The sequence below is a fragment of the Meriones unguiculatus genome, chromosome 3 (genome assembly GCF_030254825.1).
Source record: "Meriones unguiculatus strain TT.TT164.6M chromosome 3, Bangor_MerUng_6.1, whole genome shotgun sequence".
Classification (NCBI taxonomy): Eukaryota; Metazoa; Chordata; class Mammalia; order Rodentia; family Muridae; genus Meriones; species Meriones unguiculatus.
The window spans coordinates 123298731-123318360 of record NC_083351.1 but is presented as its reverse complement, the minus strand read 5'-3'; the positions used below and the strand labels follow the sequence as shown (position 1 = coordinate 123318360).

Genomic DNA, 19630 nt, shown 5'->3' with positions numbered 1-19630 from the left:
TTTTTTTAATGTCATTTTTAGAAAGCTTCCATACACGCACTCTCCTCTCTTCATGATTTTCCTCTGTTTGTAGCATCTGGCATTCATGTGACACATGTATGATGATGAACCAACACTAACACACCTTTCTCTACTTAAGCTCGCACTTGATTTACATTAGCATTGAGCATTCATCTCAGACATTTTACGGGTTTTAACAAACGCACAATGACATGTCATTGTCATGTAGTTTCACGTCCCTAAAATCCCTATGTTCCACCTAGTCTTCTTTCCCTGTCCTCCTCCAAAACCCCTAATAACAACTGATGACTTTTCCTGACTCCACAGCTTTACCTGTTCTCACATGTCACATGGTTGAAATTAAGCAGAATTTGGTCTCTTCAGATTGGCTCCTTTGACCTAGTAACATGCTTTTGAGTTTCCTCTGCATCTTTCTGTGACTCAGTAGTCCATCCCGTTTCAACACTGAGTAACCTATCATTGTGTGGACAGACTACTTGCCCACTTGTGCTCAAGTGGGCAAATGTTTCAGCATGGTAGGAGGTAAAAACAAAAAGGAGTGAATTAGAAAGTAGCAATAATGTAAACATGATAGGAGCAAGAAGATGATGTTAGGGAAGTAGAAAAACTAGTTAGGAAGATGAGCACAGATGTCTAAGCTGGAATAAAGAGCTCTGGTTCTCATAGCCAATGCTCATGGGTGGAGCCAGCTCTTGTCGAAGCATATGGAGTGAGAGCCACATTGTCTTCAACCTGAGAGCCCAACACATTGTAGGTGCCTCATAATATTTGTAGAACAAGCTAAACCTCCAAGACTTTTTCTAAAAAAGAATCTTTTCCAAAACACCAGTTTATTGGTTCAGAAGCCCTACATCAGCCATCTCAGGGAAAAGGTAGCTGCTTGGTCAGATGAGCATTTGTATGCCACAGGATAAGAAAATACTCCTTTGCTCAGTTTTGGCTTCTGAAATGCATAAATAAAACCAAAATTTCATGTTTTAGCCTAACCACAAGGCAGCAGAAATAGTCCAAACAGCTCCCATGACAATTTTAAAAAATGGCTATGAGAGGAAGTTGAGGCAGCTGTGCATTTCAAGCGTTTACCACATTGTAGAGGAGAGAACAGTCAGGCAACAGTATCAGTAGCCCACATGCAATGATGCAGGAACCCCAGCTGAGGGGGTGCAGCTTACAGTGTGGGTATGAGTATGTAGTGTCCAGGTAAACCGAAGAGTCATCTGAGACTTGCAGACCCATGGAACCTTCAAGTAACAATTTGCTAACTCAGTCATTTTACAGTGCGAAAGAGCTTATCACCCAGACCAGCATGTTGGTTCCGAATCATTGCTTAAAAACAAGGTCTCTGCCAGAGTGCAGCATTGGTGTTTCTTGATACTCAGATTTCTTTCTCACTGTGTATGAAAATGGTGAAGGGGCCAGGTATAAAAGTAGGACATTTTGCTGTGGGAATGTTCATGTTCTCTGCTCAGTTGACTTACACAATAAACACAGGCTAGAGAACACTTGAGGATTTTTCTACACAAAAGAATGAATCTGGGAACTACTTTGCCCAAAGGCTGTTCTGTAAAGTAGAGTTCATCCATGGCCTTACAACTTGTTCCTTGTCTCCATTTATGCTTATATAACAAGAGGGCTTGACTATCACTGTAGACAATTCCTAATGGATGGTAGACTCAGAGGCATTGGAGTAAGTTAGGTGTGGCTCTCTCTACTCCACCCAAAGTTCCTGTATGAGAATCCTTGGAGAAGGAGCACATGTCTATGCAAAGAAGGGGCCGAGACTGATTCTGTGTGCCCATCATCTGACCTGCAGCTCTTCAGACCACAGGGGCAGTTGAGGCAATCCAAGCAGCTTCCACGTAACCAGAAACAAACAAGGAGAGTCAGACTTAGATCCCAACATGCTGCCTCTCCTAACAAATCAGCTTCTAAGCACTTCTGCTTGGCTGGCTGGTCTCTAGTGCATTTCCTGCACATAGGGTCCCAGAGACAGCAGCAAGCAGTGCCTAGGCTGGAGCTTCAGCTCATCAACAAGGCACTTACCTAGCTTGTGCACAGCACTGGTCTCCTCGTCAGAACCTGGGAAAGGCCTATATTCCCACTTTTAAATTTTTGATGGTTTCATGCCTTTATATAATGAATTTTAGTTATTTTCACATGAGCACGCATGCCTTTCTTGCCACTTCCTTCTCCTGCTGGAATTTCCTTAACCAGTCTCCACTCCCATGTCCTTCTTTTCTGTGTGGCGCCCTAAGTATAGTGCTGGATTATTTACTCCAAAAATTTCTGTGAGAAATATATTTTTGCATCACAAGACTCTGATTCCAAGGTACTAACCAAACAGATTGTCTTTCTTGTTCATTTTCATTTGCTTTTATGTCTTGAAGGGATTAGTCATGAAAATCTAGGGCCAAGTCCAGCATTTGGTAGTAGGGCAGAGGAAGAAATGGCAAGTCACTGTGTCCCAGGAATATGATTTATTCACAGATAAATCTTCTCTGTAGTCTTCCCATCCACACTTTCTCCATGATTTTTCAGAACCCTTCCTAGACTTAGCTCCTTTGATATTATTTCCTGCCCTTTTTCCAGCCCACCTGTTAATACTCAGCTGCAGACACTGGAACACATTTATGTGACTCTCTATAATGAATAGGAAAGTTCAGTGTAAAGCTCAGGGTCCCCATGGACTGTGAAAAGAAGGAAAATAGGAAGGCACAAGACAGAGAATATCATAAGATAGACACTATGTCTTCCACAGGAGCCTTTCATTTTTAGGAGCATTAAAGGACAAATATCCAATGTCCTTGGATATACAGTTAAATTATGGGCCATATGATTATCTATATGTCCTCTCCATATAGGTTAATCAACCACCAATTAAATAAAAGGGTAAGCCTTCAAATCACAAAAGTGGATGAACTAGTCCTTGTCCCCAAAGAGCTAGTGCCTGAGATTGGCCTATGGGCCAATAAAGGTGGCAAAAACTGTGATGGTCTGGGACCACATCACACACACACACACACACACACACACACACACACACACACAAAATATGTAATGAGGCCTGCTCAGGAGACCCTGGAACCAAATTGTGATAAATGGTAGAGTTCTTCCGTACCAAAGTGAAAGATGACGCTGAGAGGGCAATGTCTGTGGGAAGCATTGTTCTGGAAAGAGCAGTCCCCAGACAGCAGAGAACAGGAGCATCGAGGAAACTCAATGGTAGCTGGAAGATTACAGTTCAAGTAGTGGAAACTGTGCCGTTCAGCCTGAGAGGAAGTGAAACCTGGTGCAGGGGCAGGGCCAGCCCTCTGGACAGGCTTGGCCATGCAAGAAGACCGAGACTAAGGAAGACCATCAGAGCACTGCAAATGGAAGAGGTGTGCAGGAAGCTTGAAATTTGCACACAGAAAGGTCTGCCTGGGATGTGAAGAATAGACTAAAAGGGACAAGACAGAACCATGGAAAACACGTGAGAGGCTTTTGAGATGAAAAGTTGTGTTTCTGTCTACACCTGTCGCCTCAGGCTCCCTGATGGAGGGCGAGAAAGACTCATTCATTAATCACATCACTTCTGTAGTATCGGCGACTGTCATGGCTTTATTTTACAGCAGCTTTTACGTGACATCACTATTGTGTAAATATTCCTTCCTGATAAGGACCAGCCTCCCTCAGAATTTGTCCATCAGTAGGCTCAGGGACTCAACTACCAGGCATTTCCTCCCTACCTCTTTCAGATAAGTTTTCTCTTTGATTATGAGTAGGCACACCTCACCTTGGTGCTTGTTCTAGCACAGGGATGTAAGTGCCAGGGAAACTCACCGACCCCAAAGGAATTTGTGTACTGATCTCATACTGCAGTGTTGTCAATTAGGTTTCTTTTTGAAGTAAAAACATTTGATTGTTCAAGCAAAAGCTGATTTAGTTTTAAATGCTGTCCATAAGAAAGAATATTTTAGGGAAAGTTGCTCGTAACTTGTTAGTGTGTGACATCAGGGAAGCAATCCATTGGCATGACTCAGTCTCCAACTACAAAATAGTATCATTTCTGTTAGTTTTCTGGAGCTTTCGTATATAGCAAAATGGTGGGGGTGTCTCAAATGACAGAAAAGTACAGTGGTTGGGAGGCCAGAAAGCAGAAATCAAGGTAGCAGAAAGATTGGCTCTCTCCTGGGGCCTATGAGGAAAAATCTGCTCTGTGTCTTTCTCTTTACTGCTAGTGGTAATCTGCAGTATTCCTCAGTCTGCAGAAGGATCATCCTTGCTCTTTTTCATGCCTACATGGCTCTCTGTCTCTGTCATTACTCTCTGCGTTTTTCTCTCTTGCGTGTGTGTGTGTGTGTGTGTGTGTGTGTGTGTGTGTGTGTGTGCGTGTGTGTGCATCTTTGCTTGTAAGAACGTGTATCTGGACCTAGATATCCACTTTTAATAAGTCAGATTGAAGTAAAGCCCATTATAATGGCCTCCTTTTAGCTGTTTCCATCTGTGATGACATATTTCCAAATAAGGTCCAGTCTGAGCTGCCAAGTGTTCAGATTTCAACATACAAATTTTTTTATACATTGAGAGATACAGTTCAGTCCAAATGCCTCCTATGAATTTTAAAGCTAAATAAGTTATCTTCTATAAAAAGCTTGAAACAATTTCTCACATTTAGAGCTCAGTGCTTACAGTTAGACTGTCCTAGGTTTAATCGAAAAGCTCCAAATAGGGGGACATGCTGAGATACCAATGGTTCTCAGTTGTCAGTGTGAGTGAACTGGGTAAGAGCCTATGTAATATGAAGTGGTTTTGTAAGCTTTTATGCATTCATTTTACATCCCAGCCTTAGGCTCCTCCCTCCTCTCTTCCTGGTCTCACCCTCCCTCCCTGTTTCCCCTATACCCCATCCTCTACTCCTCAGAGAAGGGGAGCCCACCCCCACCCCAGCATATCAAGTTGCATCAGGACTGAGGGTGTGCCCTTCTCAGTGCCCTGGTGAGGTAGCTCCGCCAGGAGAAAGTGATCAAAAAGCAGTCAACAGAGTCCATGTCACAGTTGGCCCTCATTCCCCTTACTAGGGAACCTATATGAGGATGGAGCTACCCACTGGCTACATATGTGTAGGGGGCCTAGGTCTAGTCCATGCATGGTCTGTGGGGTTTGTGTTTCAGTCTCCACAGGGCTCTGTTGGTCTTCTTGTAGAGCTCCTGTCCCTTCTGGGTCCTTCTATCCTTTCCCCACTCTTCCACAAGGCTCCCTGCACTCCACTCAATGACTGGTTGTGGGTGTCTGCATCTGTTACCATCAGCTTCTGGATGGAGCAATTCAGAGAACAGCTATGCTAGGCTCTTGTCTGTAAGCATAGCTGAATATCATTAATTGTGTCAGAGGTTGTCTGTCTCCCATGGGGTGAATCTCAGGTTGGGCCAGTCACTTGTTGGACAGTCCCCCAATCTCTGCTCTATTTTTGTCCCTGCACATCTTGTAGGCAGTGTAAATTTTGGGTCAAAGTTTTTTTTTGTGAGTTAATTGGTGTTCCCCTCCCTCCACTCTGAGTCCTGTCTAGTTAGACAGTGGCCTCTTCAGTCTCCATGACCCCTGTTACTAGGAGTCTCAGCTAGACTCCCTGTCCTATCTTCCCAGGAACCTATCTTGTTGCAGGTTTCCAGCTTATCTCAGAGAAGTCCTGGCCCAAAGTTTCTCTTCTCTCTGCAAGTCCTCTGTTTTCCCACCCTGGCTATCCCCAGGTCTGATATCAACCCTTATTGACATGAAAAGTGTTTAAATGATGCTTCTAGCTAAAGGGTGAAGAGCAAGACTTTTCTTCCCTTTTCTCCCAGTGTGTTTTTGGGAACGCAACCACCATTTCTTTAGTGGGGAACAAATGAAAGCACTATGTCTTTCTGAGGCACCCAGAAATGCAAGGTTTCATATGGGCCAGGCTAGGGCCACCAGACTGAGTCTTAGAATATCACTAAAGTATGTCCAAGCTAGGATGAACCCAGGCTGCCTAGAGGAGTAGCTGACGTGAATGAAAGTGTTTACTCACCCCAGAACACATCAGAATCAGCCTTTGTAAAAAATAAAGTATGTTGATTTTTTTGTGCAGATGGTTAAACAAATCAGGTGGGCCAAAATGAGTTCTAGGAATAAGGGATATCAGAGGGCAAGCTTCTGGAGAAAGCAAGAGCTGGGCCTGGGCATTTTTGTGGCATGGGGCCTGGCAGCTGTTTGTGGCTGCTCCAGGGGACTGCAGTGCCAAGAGAATAGAAAGAACACTCGCTTGGCAAAGACGGAAGCTGACACAAGAGGTCAAAGTCAAGCCAAGCTAAAGTCTAGGGAAACATAGAAGAGTAATCTTTCAGAGAGGAATGCTGATGGAGTTGACTAGCCATTAGCTGCTCATTTCAGAAGTCTGGACTCCCTGACCTCCACGGCCTCTCAAGGTATGGAGTTTCCTTCCTCTGGAATTCCCCTATCTACTTTCATTGATGCTCCGGGAGACTTCTGATATGAGCAGGGAAATACTGGACTGAGGGCAAGAATGCCCTGATTCTGTTGTCCTAAAGCAGCATGACCTCGGATAGGTAGCTAAATTTTTCTGGACTCAATGTCTTTCTTCATTATCAGAGAGGCATGGAGTCCTCTGAATCATGGGCTCTTCTAGCTGAATTGATTTTTAAAAACCTAGCCCAGTTTTGTGGATGAAGAAACTAATGCTGAATTGAGAGATTTGGTCATTGTCATGAAACTAATCAAAGTCAAGGCACCTAAAACTTGAAAACTTCATTCTCACCCAGAACCCATGCCACTAAGGCCCTTGGTGTTAGATACCTACATTTGTTCCTTCTAAGAATTCTCTTAAGTACATATTCTTATACCTGCTTCAGACTTATGCAAGCTGGTTTCCCCAATGGCTTCCAGCTGTTGACTAAAGAGCCTGAACCTTGTAACCTGGACACACTTCCCAATACCTCCATTTTCCCTCTCACAATCCTGGCCCCATGCCTCCATAGGTTCCCTCTTTCTAGCTGACTTCAAGCTGAGTAGGAGCAAAGATCTGACTATTGAGAGTGAGCAGAATCATCAAAGGGTACAGACAGACAAGCAAGAATGCTTATTTCAAGAAATATTCAGTTTCCCAAGGGAAATTCTTCTCTAGTGGATGAAAGAAATTGTCACACAAGAATTTTTTTACTACCTGATGCCAGGAATTGTTCAGCTGAATGTGGAATAGGACTCAGGGTAGCACAGGTTAGGTGGGAGATAGCTGAATGTTCTACGGTGATAAGCTTATCCTGGCTCTCCCACCCTCCCTGTCTTATCTTTGACTCAGAGAGTCAGGTGCATCAAAGCCAAGGAGCTCCAATCAGCATTAGCACCTCTCAGAATCTAAGAAAAAAAGTTGCCTCCTCTGTGTAAACTGAGGCCTCAGCAAGGTATCCATGCCTTCTCTGGGTGACTAAGTTATACCTTGCATGGTGAATCTGGATTTTACAGTCCAGTTTGAGAATTTGGTGTCACACTGGATTACTGTGAGGATAAGTTATTGGTTCTTGCTATATTTTGTTTGTTTGTTTTGAGACAAGGTTTCTCACTGAACTTGGACCAATTCACCAAGACTACCTAATCAAGTCCCAGGCAGTCTCCTATTTCCATCTCCCCAGCCTTTGGGTCAAGGACATGTGCCCCTAGCCTGGGTTTATAAATACATGCTGCAGATCTAAGCTCATGTCTTGCTTTGTGCAGCAGGCACTTTGCCGACTAAGCCATCTCCCCAGCTCTTAATTATTTTGTTCATTCAAATATCATCCAGATATCAACTTGATACATGACAGTATAATTATGAATAAGATACCTACCATTCCCTTTGTCACACTACGTCTTTGAAGTGCAAGATCAATTGCTCATCTAACAGTGCCTTTCAATAATGCCACATATATTTCAGATGGAGTCTGCTGCCATCCAGGACAGCACATGGTTACAAGAATATGTGCTTTGAGCTCTGTGGTGTCTAAGATACTTTTCAACCCAGATATTTGATGTCTCAGAGAGCAGTGACATGGTTGGAAAAACTCATACTGTTTCAGGGATTTCTAGCAGAAATGAGCAGCAAAGTAGCAATAGTTCTCCTGTCACCCATCCCTCTCCAGAGGCATCAACGGGACAGTCTCAGGGAGATTTCTGGACTGCTCTAGTCCCTTGACATACCTTCAACATTAGTTCTCAGCAGTGGACATGTGCAACAGCTGCCTTCTCTAGGTAGACTCCGGGTTAATTATTAACAAACAAATCCGCAATGCACTGGAGCAAGGTGTCACTGTAAGGATACTGAGTTTTCTAGAACATGTCCAAAAGGACTTTGTTCCCACTGGGTTCCTCCTCACAGTCCAGAACAGTGGACACACAAACAATGGGGACAGTATTTTTATTAGAAGAAGTCCAAGATACAAATCCTGAAGAACACATTTGGAAGCTTTTTCTAGGAAAATGTGTGTTCCTGTTTGACCGGCAACCGGAGCGGTGTTTGGGGAAAATAAAATCATACTATCTGAGAAGGAAACTGGAGTAGCCAGCCATGACCTCTGGCATATTTAAAGATAACTTCACCCATTGTGTGCAGAAACTGTAAGCTTTCAGGAGACTTGATTTACAAGTCACATGGACCCAAAGGGGTGAAGTGAAAGGGACGTAGGAATTTTGTCCTATTCCAGAATAAGCACGAGTCCTCTGAAGCAAGGACAAGGCTTGAGCCTAGAGAGCAAAACTCACAACCAGCAGTGCAAATTGCTTTCTACCCAACAAGAGCTCGATACCCAAAGCTCGCTTCTCTAAAGTCTCTCTAGGAGTTCTTTGAAATTTTGTTTCTGTGAAACAAAGCTTTTCCTGATGATGCAACGTGACTGTGGCCTGGGCCACATCGAAATACCATCATTCTAAACTAGTAGCACTTTCATTCATTGGGTATTCACTGTCTGTGTGGCCCCAGAAATCTCAACAGCTACTCCATGTCCACAAGTACAGTCATGTGACTCACCTGGGGTTGTGGGTGGGGCTTCTTGCCTTCTTAGGAAGATTGGGTAAACACAGTCAAAGTGCTTAAACCTCTATCACGCCATCTCCCAACAGCACTGGTGAGCCCTGCCTTTGGTCAGGTAGCATCACAACCTGAAGACGTTGAGGTCCAGACAGGATTGTTCTTCCAGGGAGACACAACATCCAAGTGGGTACGAGGATGGTAACAAATCTGAGCATCCTAGTCCACCAGAGTTGTTGGTTTGGCCTTATCTTCTAGCTTAAAACAAATGTTCTTCTCAAGGAAAAGCTTTTCAGTAGCTGATAAGCTAACCATTATCAGGACTTCAATGACGTCACTGACATTTAAAAGACCAAAGTCTCATAAGCAAGGGCACACACACATACAAAGGCCAAGTTTTTGAAGCCTTAAGAGTCATCCCATATATACAGATGATACTTGACATCTAGGCTTTAACATTCTTGAGTTATCTTTCTGTTACAAATACTACTGAACTCAGGCAACTTGGAGACTGACATCTTTCTGTTGGCAAAAATACTTTGAAAAGTATTCAGTTCAGATGGGCAAAAGAAGTTGGTGAAGTTCTTCAAAACACATGTTTCTTGCTGTTTGCAGACACTAATCCATAACGCTGAGGCTGTTCAGTCCTGGGCTGCCACCCTAAAGCAAAGCTATTGTATGCTAACATGTGTGTCTGTGGCCAACCCCAGGCAGACTAATTCATGACTTCTCTGTGGCTTTTCCTCCAGTAAGAACTAAGGGAGCACACCTGAATGCTGGAGACAGTGTTTTCTGTGTCCTGGACTTGGTTAAATTCAAGGGGGAAAAATGCTGCTATCCTCTAGAGGGAGACCTGAGCCTGGAATCAGGACACTCTGGTCATAGGAGGCATGGTGTGGTCTGGTAAGCTTGAGTAGAGACCCGAGGCTTAAGACAAGTGCCTATGAAGAGCTTCTTATTGGGGTTTGTGATGTACCTCTAACAAGACATATTTGGCAGCTCAGAATGTTTCCAGTGGAGAGCTGCAAAGAAGCAGGATGACTAGCCTAGAGACTGTGAGGAGGAATTACAGGAATTACAATGTTTCCTTGGAGAAACTGGATACCTATCTATTGTTAAAGATCAGTGCTATAGACAAGGGTCTTCTTGGTTCCAAACAATAAAAGTAGGAGCAGGAGCAAGGCCAAGAAGATGGCTAGGTAGATCACACAAGCCTCAGTTCAAATTCCTGGTAACCATGTGGTAGAAGGAAGAACTGATGGCTAGAAGTTATTCTCTTAGTTATGCATGCATTGGGCATGTTGTAACACACATACACACATGCACATGTGCATTCACATACATACAAACATACAAATAAATAAATAAATAAATAAATAAATAAATAAATAAAGTAAAAAATACTTTAAGTAGGAGCAGTGAACAGAGATTACAAGGAGAAGACTGGATCCCTTAAGCTGCCTGCTCTCTAAGGAACTGCTTTTCTTAGCATATTATGGGGGAACAGGGAGCACCAGCCGGGGAGTTGATGAAGGGCTAAACGACCTGTTAGACACCTAAAGAAGCTAATCAAGAAGGAGGACCCTGGTAAAATGCTCAATCCTCATTCAGAAAGGCAAAGAGCATGGACATCAGAAGAGGGAGAAAACAGGGAACAGGACAGGAGCCTACCACAGAGGGCTTCTGAAAGACTCTACCCAGCAGGGTATCAAAGCAGAGGCTGAGACTCATAGCCAAACTCTGGGAAGAATGCAGGGAATCTTATGAAAGAAAGGGGAGATAGAAAGACCTGGAGGGGACAGGAGCTCCACAAGGAGAGCAACAGAACAAAAAAATCTGGGCCCACGGGCCTTTTCTGAGACTGATACTCCAACCAAGGACCATGCATAGAGATAACCTAGAACTCCTGCACAGATGTAGCTCATACTCCAAGTGGGTACCTTAGTATAGGGAACAGGGACAGTCTCTGACATGAACTCAGTGGCTGGCTTTTTGATCACCTCCCCCTGAGTGGGGAACAGCCTTACCAGGCCACAGAGGAGGACAATGCAGCCAGTCCTGATGAGAACTGATAGACTAGGGTCAGAGAGAATGGGAGGAGGACCTCTGCTATCAGTGGACTAGAGGAGGGGTATGGGAGGAGAACAGGGAGGGAAGGCGGGATTGGGAGGGGCAGGAGGAGGGGCCTACAGCTGTGATACAAAGTGAATAAATTGTAATAAATTTTAAAAATAAATTAAATACACACACACAAAGAACCTGTTAGAGTGATGCAAAGAGGATCCTTTGTGAATGTTAACTAGATGAACAAACAAGTGTGTCTATGGTCTCAGTGTTGTACAAACCGCAATTTCCTACTTTAGCCATCCCACACACTAAAAATAAAATTAAAAATAAAATCAGATCAGTGGGCTTTCCCGGTCCACTTTAGCATGTCTATTGTTGCCCTTGTTCAGCTCATGCTTAGGCAATCATGTTGGTGAGGCGTTGTGTGTGCAGCTTCTGACATTCCTAGGAAACACAATCTTAGAGCAATCTCCCTGATCCTCTGGCTCTAGCTATCTTTCTGCCCCTTCTTTTGTAGTAATCCCTAAGAATTAGGTGCAGGAGGTGTTTTGTAGCAAGAGCCTGGGTTCCTCAGTATGTTTTTATTGGTTATGGTTTGCTCTAAGGGTCTCCTTGTCAGTTGCAAAGAAAGTTTCCTCAATGAAGGGTAAACACTACACTTATCTGTGAGTACAGGGACTCTAGTTAGGAATTACACTGTTTTAGCAAAGTGGAGGTTGTAATTTCTCCTCCAAAATCCATGAGTTCACTATCCCTTGGTAATTGACTAAGTTTTCAGTAACAAGCATAATCTCCCTCTTGTTGAGTGGCTCTTAAGTCCAATTAGAGAGCTGTTGGCTACTGCCAAGGTATGTATGCCACTACTACTGAACCATTTGTATTACCATGCCATGTTGGTTGTAATTATATAGCTGATATAACTATAGTTATATATAACTTATTTACATGTAAATATGTATTACTATGTTATTTTATATATATATATCCATACATATATGTATGTAAAACTATGTTATAGATCATGGGTGTAATAAGAAGGTAAGCCTTTTGGCTATTTCTGTTCTTTGGAAGCTTGCATGGTACCTCCTAAAACCATTAAATATAGTCCTCAAGAAGGAGACATTCAAGTCAGTTACATCTCTGGACCTCCGGATGCTTCATCTGAAGTGCATGGTGTCTTCAGCAATGAGAACCTTAGGGAAGTATGTTCTAAGTATACTCTTTGCTAAGCCAAGGGTCACAGTAGACAGAACCATGATGCTGCTAAGAGCATGGGCTGTGGAGCTTAAGACCATAGGTTTCAAACCCCACATTTTCACTTAATTAGTTTCTGAGAATGATTTTGTGTTTGTGTGAAGATAGAAGTGATAATGTTTGGCTCTGCTGTTATCACTAGCTGTTTGTTTGTTTGTTTGTTTGTTTATAATTCAATTTACATCTTGGTGATGGCTCCTCTTTCCTCTCCTCCCAGTCCCACCCTCTCAACTTCATCCCCTCTTCCCTATTCCTCAGACACCCTACCCAGAGACCCCAGCTTATCTGTTCACATGAGAACTGAGTTCATCTTTCTCCCCTGAGGCCCATCAGGAGGATGTGATCTACAGATTCAATGCAATGCCCATCAAAATACCAACACAATTCTTAAATTCTTGAAAGAACAATTTTAAACTTCAAATAGAAAAACAAAAGACCCAGAATAGCGAAAACAATCCTATACAATAATAGAATGTCTGAGGTATCTCCATACCTGACCCCAAGCTATACTATAGAGCAATAGTAATAAAAAGTGCTTGCTACTAGCATGAAAATAGGCTGGTTGATCAATGGAATCCAATCAAAGACACCAAAATAAACCTACACAACCATGCACACCTGAATTTTGACAAAGGAGCCAAACCATACTATGGAAAAAAGACAGCATCTTCAAAAAATAGTGCTGGTCTAACTGGATATCTACATGTAGAAAAATGCAAATAGATCCATATTTATCACCATGCACAAAACTAAAGCCCAAGTAGATCAAAGACCTCAACATACCAGATATACTGAATCTTCTAGAGATAAAAGTGGGTAAGTGCCTTAAACTATCAGTACCTTTTAATCAGTTAGCATAACTGCAACTGTTACTGACACTTAATGAACACTCAGTAAATGCAGAAGATTATTGTTATAGAAGGAAAAGCAACTTTTATCTCTTAAGCCAATGGGAAAATTTAAATATGCCAACTTGCAAATGCAGGAATATATTTCTTTTGCATTGTGATCTAATGAAGGAAAAATGCAGCTGCATTTTTGTTATAATTGAGATACAGTTGAAAAGTGATAAGCCCTATTGTTCTAGTGAATGGCAGCTATTCCTTTGGCATAAAGGAAACATAAATTAAGTCCAGTGGAATTATATTGGCCGTGAAGCTCAGAAAACAAAATTTCTGGAACTCCCACTGTTCAATGTGGCTGCCATGGCTTCTTCCTCAAGAGAAACAAGGGCTTGTGCGAAGATTCCACTGCCCCACTGTCCACACTGCAGTAACAGTCGCTTAACCTACCCAAAGACTTACCCAAAGCTTTCTGGTCTCCTCACAAGACACACTTATGTGATCAGGGGAGATAGGACAAAGAAAGATAAAAAGGGACTAAGTCTCTTCTTGGGGGCTGCTTGTTCTTACGGAGCTTGGGGGTCTTTGGTTCTTTGGAGTACACAGGACATGGACTCTACACAGCTGACCGCTGATAAAAGGAAAGGGAGAAAGATCAGGAATGTCCCTTTCAGGGCACATTCTGTGGCTCTTAGCAGCCTTCTTCTTCCTTTATCAGAATGAATTTTATCATGAGGAGACCAGCAGCAGCTTTCTGCTGTCAAGCCAAGTGTTTTTCACTCCTAGGAGTAACAGCAGTTGGTTTCTGTGTGAAATACTTAAATACAGCAGCTTCGTCCCAAAACTAAGCACCAATAGCATGTGGCCCAACAAGCTTGTGTTTCATGTCCTCAGCCAACACACTGACACCACAGACAATGCCAGTTAGTCTCTCTGGAGACAGAATGATGCCAAGAATGAGCAGTTAAGTTAAGTTCTTCATTCTGGATTGCCTATAAAATGAACATTATTTTAAAATGCTAAGAATTATATGCTTTGCTGGCATACTCCAGGGTTAGATTCAGCACATGGGAAGTGCTAGCCATCCGCACATAGCAGAAGTCTTGAGTGAAGATGTAAAGGGCATATGCTGACCTTAGTGAATGTGTATTGTTTACAGAGACATCACCATGTCAAGGAACAATGCCTCAGACCCAAGGCAAATTGGCAAGGTCTTTCCCATGCAATTCAGGCTCAGCATCGGTGAAGCCTTCCTCTGGTCTGAGTACGACCATTGACAGTTTGTGCAAGTGCAAGTGTGGGTGTTCACCAGTATGTGCAAAAACAAGCAACTGCAGCCTCCTCCTCTCAGGTGTGTAGAGTCTGAGATAGCCTGACCTCCCATGAAGACTGGCTAACTGCCTCCATGTCTTGTACAAAACAACCAAGCTTAGATTCCAACCTGTCTCAGTAGCCAGTGCCCTCCATCAAACAAGCACAGCCCACCTGATCCCAGATCTTCTGTACATGTGTCTGTGTCTGTCCTTTCTTCATCCCTTCACTGCTCAGTCAGGTCAAATCCAAGGCTTCCAACAGAACACAAAACATCTCTATCACTCCTGCATCCGGCATATGGATTCCAATAGGCAACTTTTGAGCAGAGAGAAAATATGGGCTGGAATCTATAAATGTGAACTGGAAGTAATTCCATGTGATGGCTCTTGTTCTCCATTGCCTTGTTCTTTTCTGTGCTCTTCTCTTTGTTTATTGCTATGGCACTCATAATTAAACCTATCAGAATAGAAATCTGTGTGCTCTCTAGATTACTGTCTAGCTTACTTCTCAGAGAAAGAGACTATTTCTATTTTTAATAAGACTTGGCTTAAAAGGGCCAGTTACCCCAGACCTTAGTTTGTCTAGAGCAACAGCTCTAAAGTGTTTGTTATTTGATCTGGCACCTACAGAAACAGTAGCTATGCTCAGAAAAATGATCTTCACAAGACTCGCTTGTCTGAAATATTTTGTACACTGATCTGTCTGGATCAGTCTATTTCTCTGGTAGAAAACATAGTATCCAAGCTTTCAATGAGTGGTAGTAATAGATCAGCCTGGTGTAGAATGACATCCTGGACCATGTGTGATCATTCATCAGCTCTACCTAGCAATATTCTGAACACCTGAAATGATCTCTTCAGACCTGAAATGATCTCTTTTTTGGACACCTTCAAAAGAACCTTCAAAAACAAAATTGTGTGGACCAAACAACATAGAGAACTTTTTACACACATGTAGCGTGACTATCCCAGCCATTTCTCCTAAGTCTTTTTCTGCTAGAAAGACATTTGGTATCTACTCCCATTCATCATTTAAAAAAGAATTTATGGGATGAAAATTATTTCATCCTCTTTCTTCTTTTTTTATTAATTAAAATTTATTCACTCTGTATCCTAGATGTAGCCCCCTCCCTATTTCCCTTCCACTCCCATCCTCATTCCCTCTTCTCCTCCCATGCCCCATTCACAAGTCCACTGATAGGGGAGGTTCTCCTCCCTTTCCCTCTGATGCTAGTTTTTCAGATCTCCTCAGAACTGGTTCCACTGTCTTCCTCTGTGGAATGGTAAGGCTGCTCCCCCCTCAGGGGGAGGTGATCAAAGAGCCAGCACTGAGTTTATGTCAGAGACAGTCCCTGTTTTCCTTACTAGGGAACCCCTTGGACACTGAGCTGCAATGGGCTACATCTGTGCAGGGGTTCTAGGTTATCTCCATGCATGGTCCTTGGTTGGAGTATCAGTCTCAGAAAAGATTTTTTTTTCTCCTTTTGTGGAGCTCCTGTCCCCTCCAGGTCTTTCTATCTCCCCATTCTTTCATAACTCTACCCAAAGTTTGGCAATGAGTCTCAGCCTCTGCTTTGATACCCTGAAGGGTAGAGTCTTTCAGAGTCCCTCTGTGGTAGGCTCCTGTCCTGTTCCCTGTTTTCTCCCTCTTCCAATGTCCATCCCGTTTGCTTTTCTGAATAAGGATTGAGCATCTTAAGAAAGGTCCTCTTTCTTGCCTACCTTCTTTAAGTGTACAGATGTTAATATGATTATCCTATATTATATGTCTAATATCCACTTATAAGTGAGTATATACCATGTCTATCTTTCTGTTTCTGGGATACCTCACTCAGGATGATCTTTTCTAGTTCCCACCATTTGGCTGCAAATTTCATGATTTCCTTGTTTTTAATAGCTGAGTAGTATTCCATTGTGTAAATGAACCACAATTTCTATATCCATTCCTCACCTGAGGGACATCTGGGTTGTAACAACCAAGTTTGTAGCAGCTTTATTTGTTATTTATTTATTACAAATAAAGCTGCTACAAACATGGTTGATCAAATCTCCTTGTATACTTGAGCAACTTTTGGATATATGCCTAGGAGTGGTATAGCTGGATCTTGAAGTAGCACTATTCCTAATTGTCTGAGAAAGGGCCAGATTGATTTCGAAAGTGGTTTTACAAGTTTACATTCCCACCAGCAGTGGAGGAGGGTTCCCTTTTCTCCACATCCTCTCCAGCATGTGTTGTCACTTGAGGGTTTTTTCTCTCCTTTTTAAATTTTATTTTATTTTATTAATTACACTTTATTCACTATGTATCCCCCCATAAGCTCCTCCCTCCTCCCCTCCCAGTTCCACCCTCCCTCCCCTTTCTTCACACATGCCCCTCCCCAAGTCCACTGATAAGGGAGGTCCTCCTCTCCTTCCTTCTAATCTTAGTCTATCAGATCTCATCAGGAGTGGCTGCATTGTTATCTTCTGTGGCCTGGTAAGACTGCTCCCCCCTCAGGGGGAGGTGATCAAAGAGCAGACCAATCAGATTATGTCAGAGGTAGTCCCTCTTCCCATTACTACGTAACCCACTTGAACACTAAACTGCCATGGGCTACATCTGTGCAGGGGTTCTAGGTTATCTCCATGCCTGGTACTTGGTTGGAGTATGAGTCTCTGGAAAGACCCCTGTTTTCAAATTTTCTGGTTCTGTTGCTCTTCTTGTGGGGTTCCTGTCCTCTCCAGATCTTACTATTTCCCATTTCTTACATAAGATTCCATGCACTCTGCCCAACAGTTGGCCATAAGTCTCAGCGTCTGCTTTGATAGTCTGCAGGGCAGAGCCTTTCAGAGGCCCTCTGTGGCAGGTTTCTAGGTTGTTTCCTATTTTCTTCTTCTTCTGATGTCCATCCTCTTTGCCTTTCAGAATGGGGATTGAGCATTTTAGTCAGAGTCCTCTCTCTTGATTAGTTTCTTTAGATGTACAGATTTTAGTAGGTTTATCATATGTTATATGTCTATATGAGTGAGTATATACCATGTGTGTCTTTCTGCTTCTGGGATACCTCACTCAGGATGAACCTTTCCAGGTCCCACCATTTACCTGCAAATTTCATGATTTCCTTATTTTTCATTGCAGAGTAATACACCATTGTGTAGATGTACCACAATTTCTGCATCCATTCTTCAGTTGAGGGGCATGTAGTCTATTTCCAGCTTCTGGCTATTGCAAATAAAGCTGCTACAAACATGGTTGAGCAAATGTCCTTATTGTGTACTTGAGCCTCTTTTGGATATATGCCTAGGAGTGGTATGGCTGGATCTTGAGGAAGCGCTATTCCTAGTTGTCTGAGAAAGCACCAGATTGATTTCCAGAGTGGTTGTACAAGTTTACATTCCCACCAGCAGTGGAGGAGGGTTCCCCTTTCTCCACAACCTCTCCAGCATGTGTTGTCACTTGAGTTTTTCATCTTGGCCATTCTGATGGGTGTAAGGTGAAATCTCAGGATTGTTTTGATTTGCATTTTCCTGATGACTGAGTACCTGGAACATTTCTTTAAGTGTTTCTCTGCCATTCTATATTCCTCTATTGAGAATTCTGTTTAGATCTGTACCCCATTTTGTAATTGGATTACTTCATTTGTTGCTATTTAACTTCTTGAGTTCTTTATATATTCTGGATATTATCCCTCTGTCAGATATAGGGTTGGTGAAGATCCTTTCCCAGTCTGGAGGCTGTTGTAATGTTCTTATGACAGTATCCTTTGCTTTACAGAAGCTTTTCAGTTTCACGAGGTCCCATTTATTTATAGTGGATCTTACAGCCTGTGCTGTTGGTGTTCTGTTCAGAAAAATCCTCAACTTCATATGGAATAACAAGAAACCCAGAATTGCTAAAACAATCCTCTACAATAAAAGATCTTCTGGAGGTATCTCCATTCCTGATCTCAAGCTATACTGTAGAGCAACGGTAATAATAACAATAATAAAATAGTGCATGGTATTGGCATAGAAACTGGCTGGTGGATCAATTGAATTGAATAGAAGTCCCAAAAATAAACCCACACATTTATAGGCACCTGACTCCAGACAAAGAAGCCAAAACCATACAATGGAAAAGAGACAGCATCTTCAACAAATGGTGCTGGTCTAACTGGATATCTACATGTAGAAAAATACAAATAGATCCATACTTGTCACCCTGAACAAAACTAAAGTCCAAGTGGATCAAAGACCTCAATATAAAAACAGATACACTAAACCTGTTAGAAGAAAAAGTGAGCAGGAGCCTTGAACTCATTCTTTCTTCTTCTATACAGAGATTTAATCTTAAACCATAAATGAGTTCTGAGACCAGGAGAATTGGGTGGTTAAATCTAATGCTATTAAATATATCAGGAGATTGGTAAGGGCCTAGAAATATAACATTCTGATTGACAGCATACCCCCTGACATGTTTCTGAACTTTATTATTCATTAAATATCTTGAAATGACTCCAAGCACATGAGTGCTACTTTCAGTCCTACTGAAATTAGGGGTGCCAAATGATTCTCTCATTTTCCCTTTGCTGGAAGGTGTGGCTCACCATTCTATTAGAGAAAATCATAGCTGACCTCTAATAACTAATTAGTGTGAAACAATGCTTTGATTATTGGGCATGACTTTGACAAGTTTTAGCTCTTAATGAGATCATTCCTGGTTAAACAGATTGGCAAATAACTTTCGGTGCAAACTTTGTCGGCAAAGGCGAGCATGATGCTCTGTATCCAGCCATCCACAGAGGTGAGCTCTAACGTTCTTAGTTCCTGCAAACCTCGAGAAACAGCCATTTTGTGACTGAGTTTGAAAGTGTTGTTTATTATAAGAACATTTCTCTCTCTCTCTCTCTCTCTCTCTCTCTCTCTCTCTCTCTCTCCCTCTGTGTGTGTGTGTTCTTTTGTACAAGAACATACTAACTATGTCTGTCTGTATGTGGGTGTGTTTTAATGGTTTATATTGCAGCAGGTTTCCACACGAGAATTTTGTAAGGATTTTAGTTTTGTAACTTATCATTTTCTCCCACTTATCCTCTTTCAGCTCCATGTCTCTCCTTGCCCTGCTCTAGCCCTGAGAGTATTCCACTCTCTTCTTTGCT

At 42.5% G+C, this 19630-nt stretch overlaps 1 protein-coding gene across 8 annotated transcripts in view; it reads left to right on the top strand.

The window, feature by feature from the left end:
* The window catches only part of Prlr (prolactin receptor), a 186617-nt gene that overhangs the window by 43140 nt on the left and 123847 nt on the right, over positions 1-19630 (top strand). For 3 of the 8 annotated variants that reach the window (XM_060380462.1, XM_060380464.1, XM_060380465.1), the window contains exon 1: positions 6307-6449. The exons of 2 other annotated variants lie outside the window; for them this stretch is intronic. The gene's annotated coding sequence lies outside the window, so the exon portion shown is untranslated. Of the gene's footprint in view, positions 1-6253; positions 6450-19630 lie in introns of those variants that run through there. 3 more of the 8 variants (XM_060380466.1, XM_060380456.1, XM_060380459.1) reach the window with 3 other exon arrangements.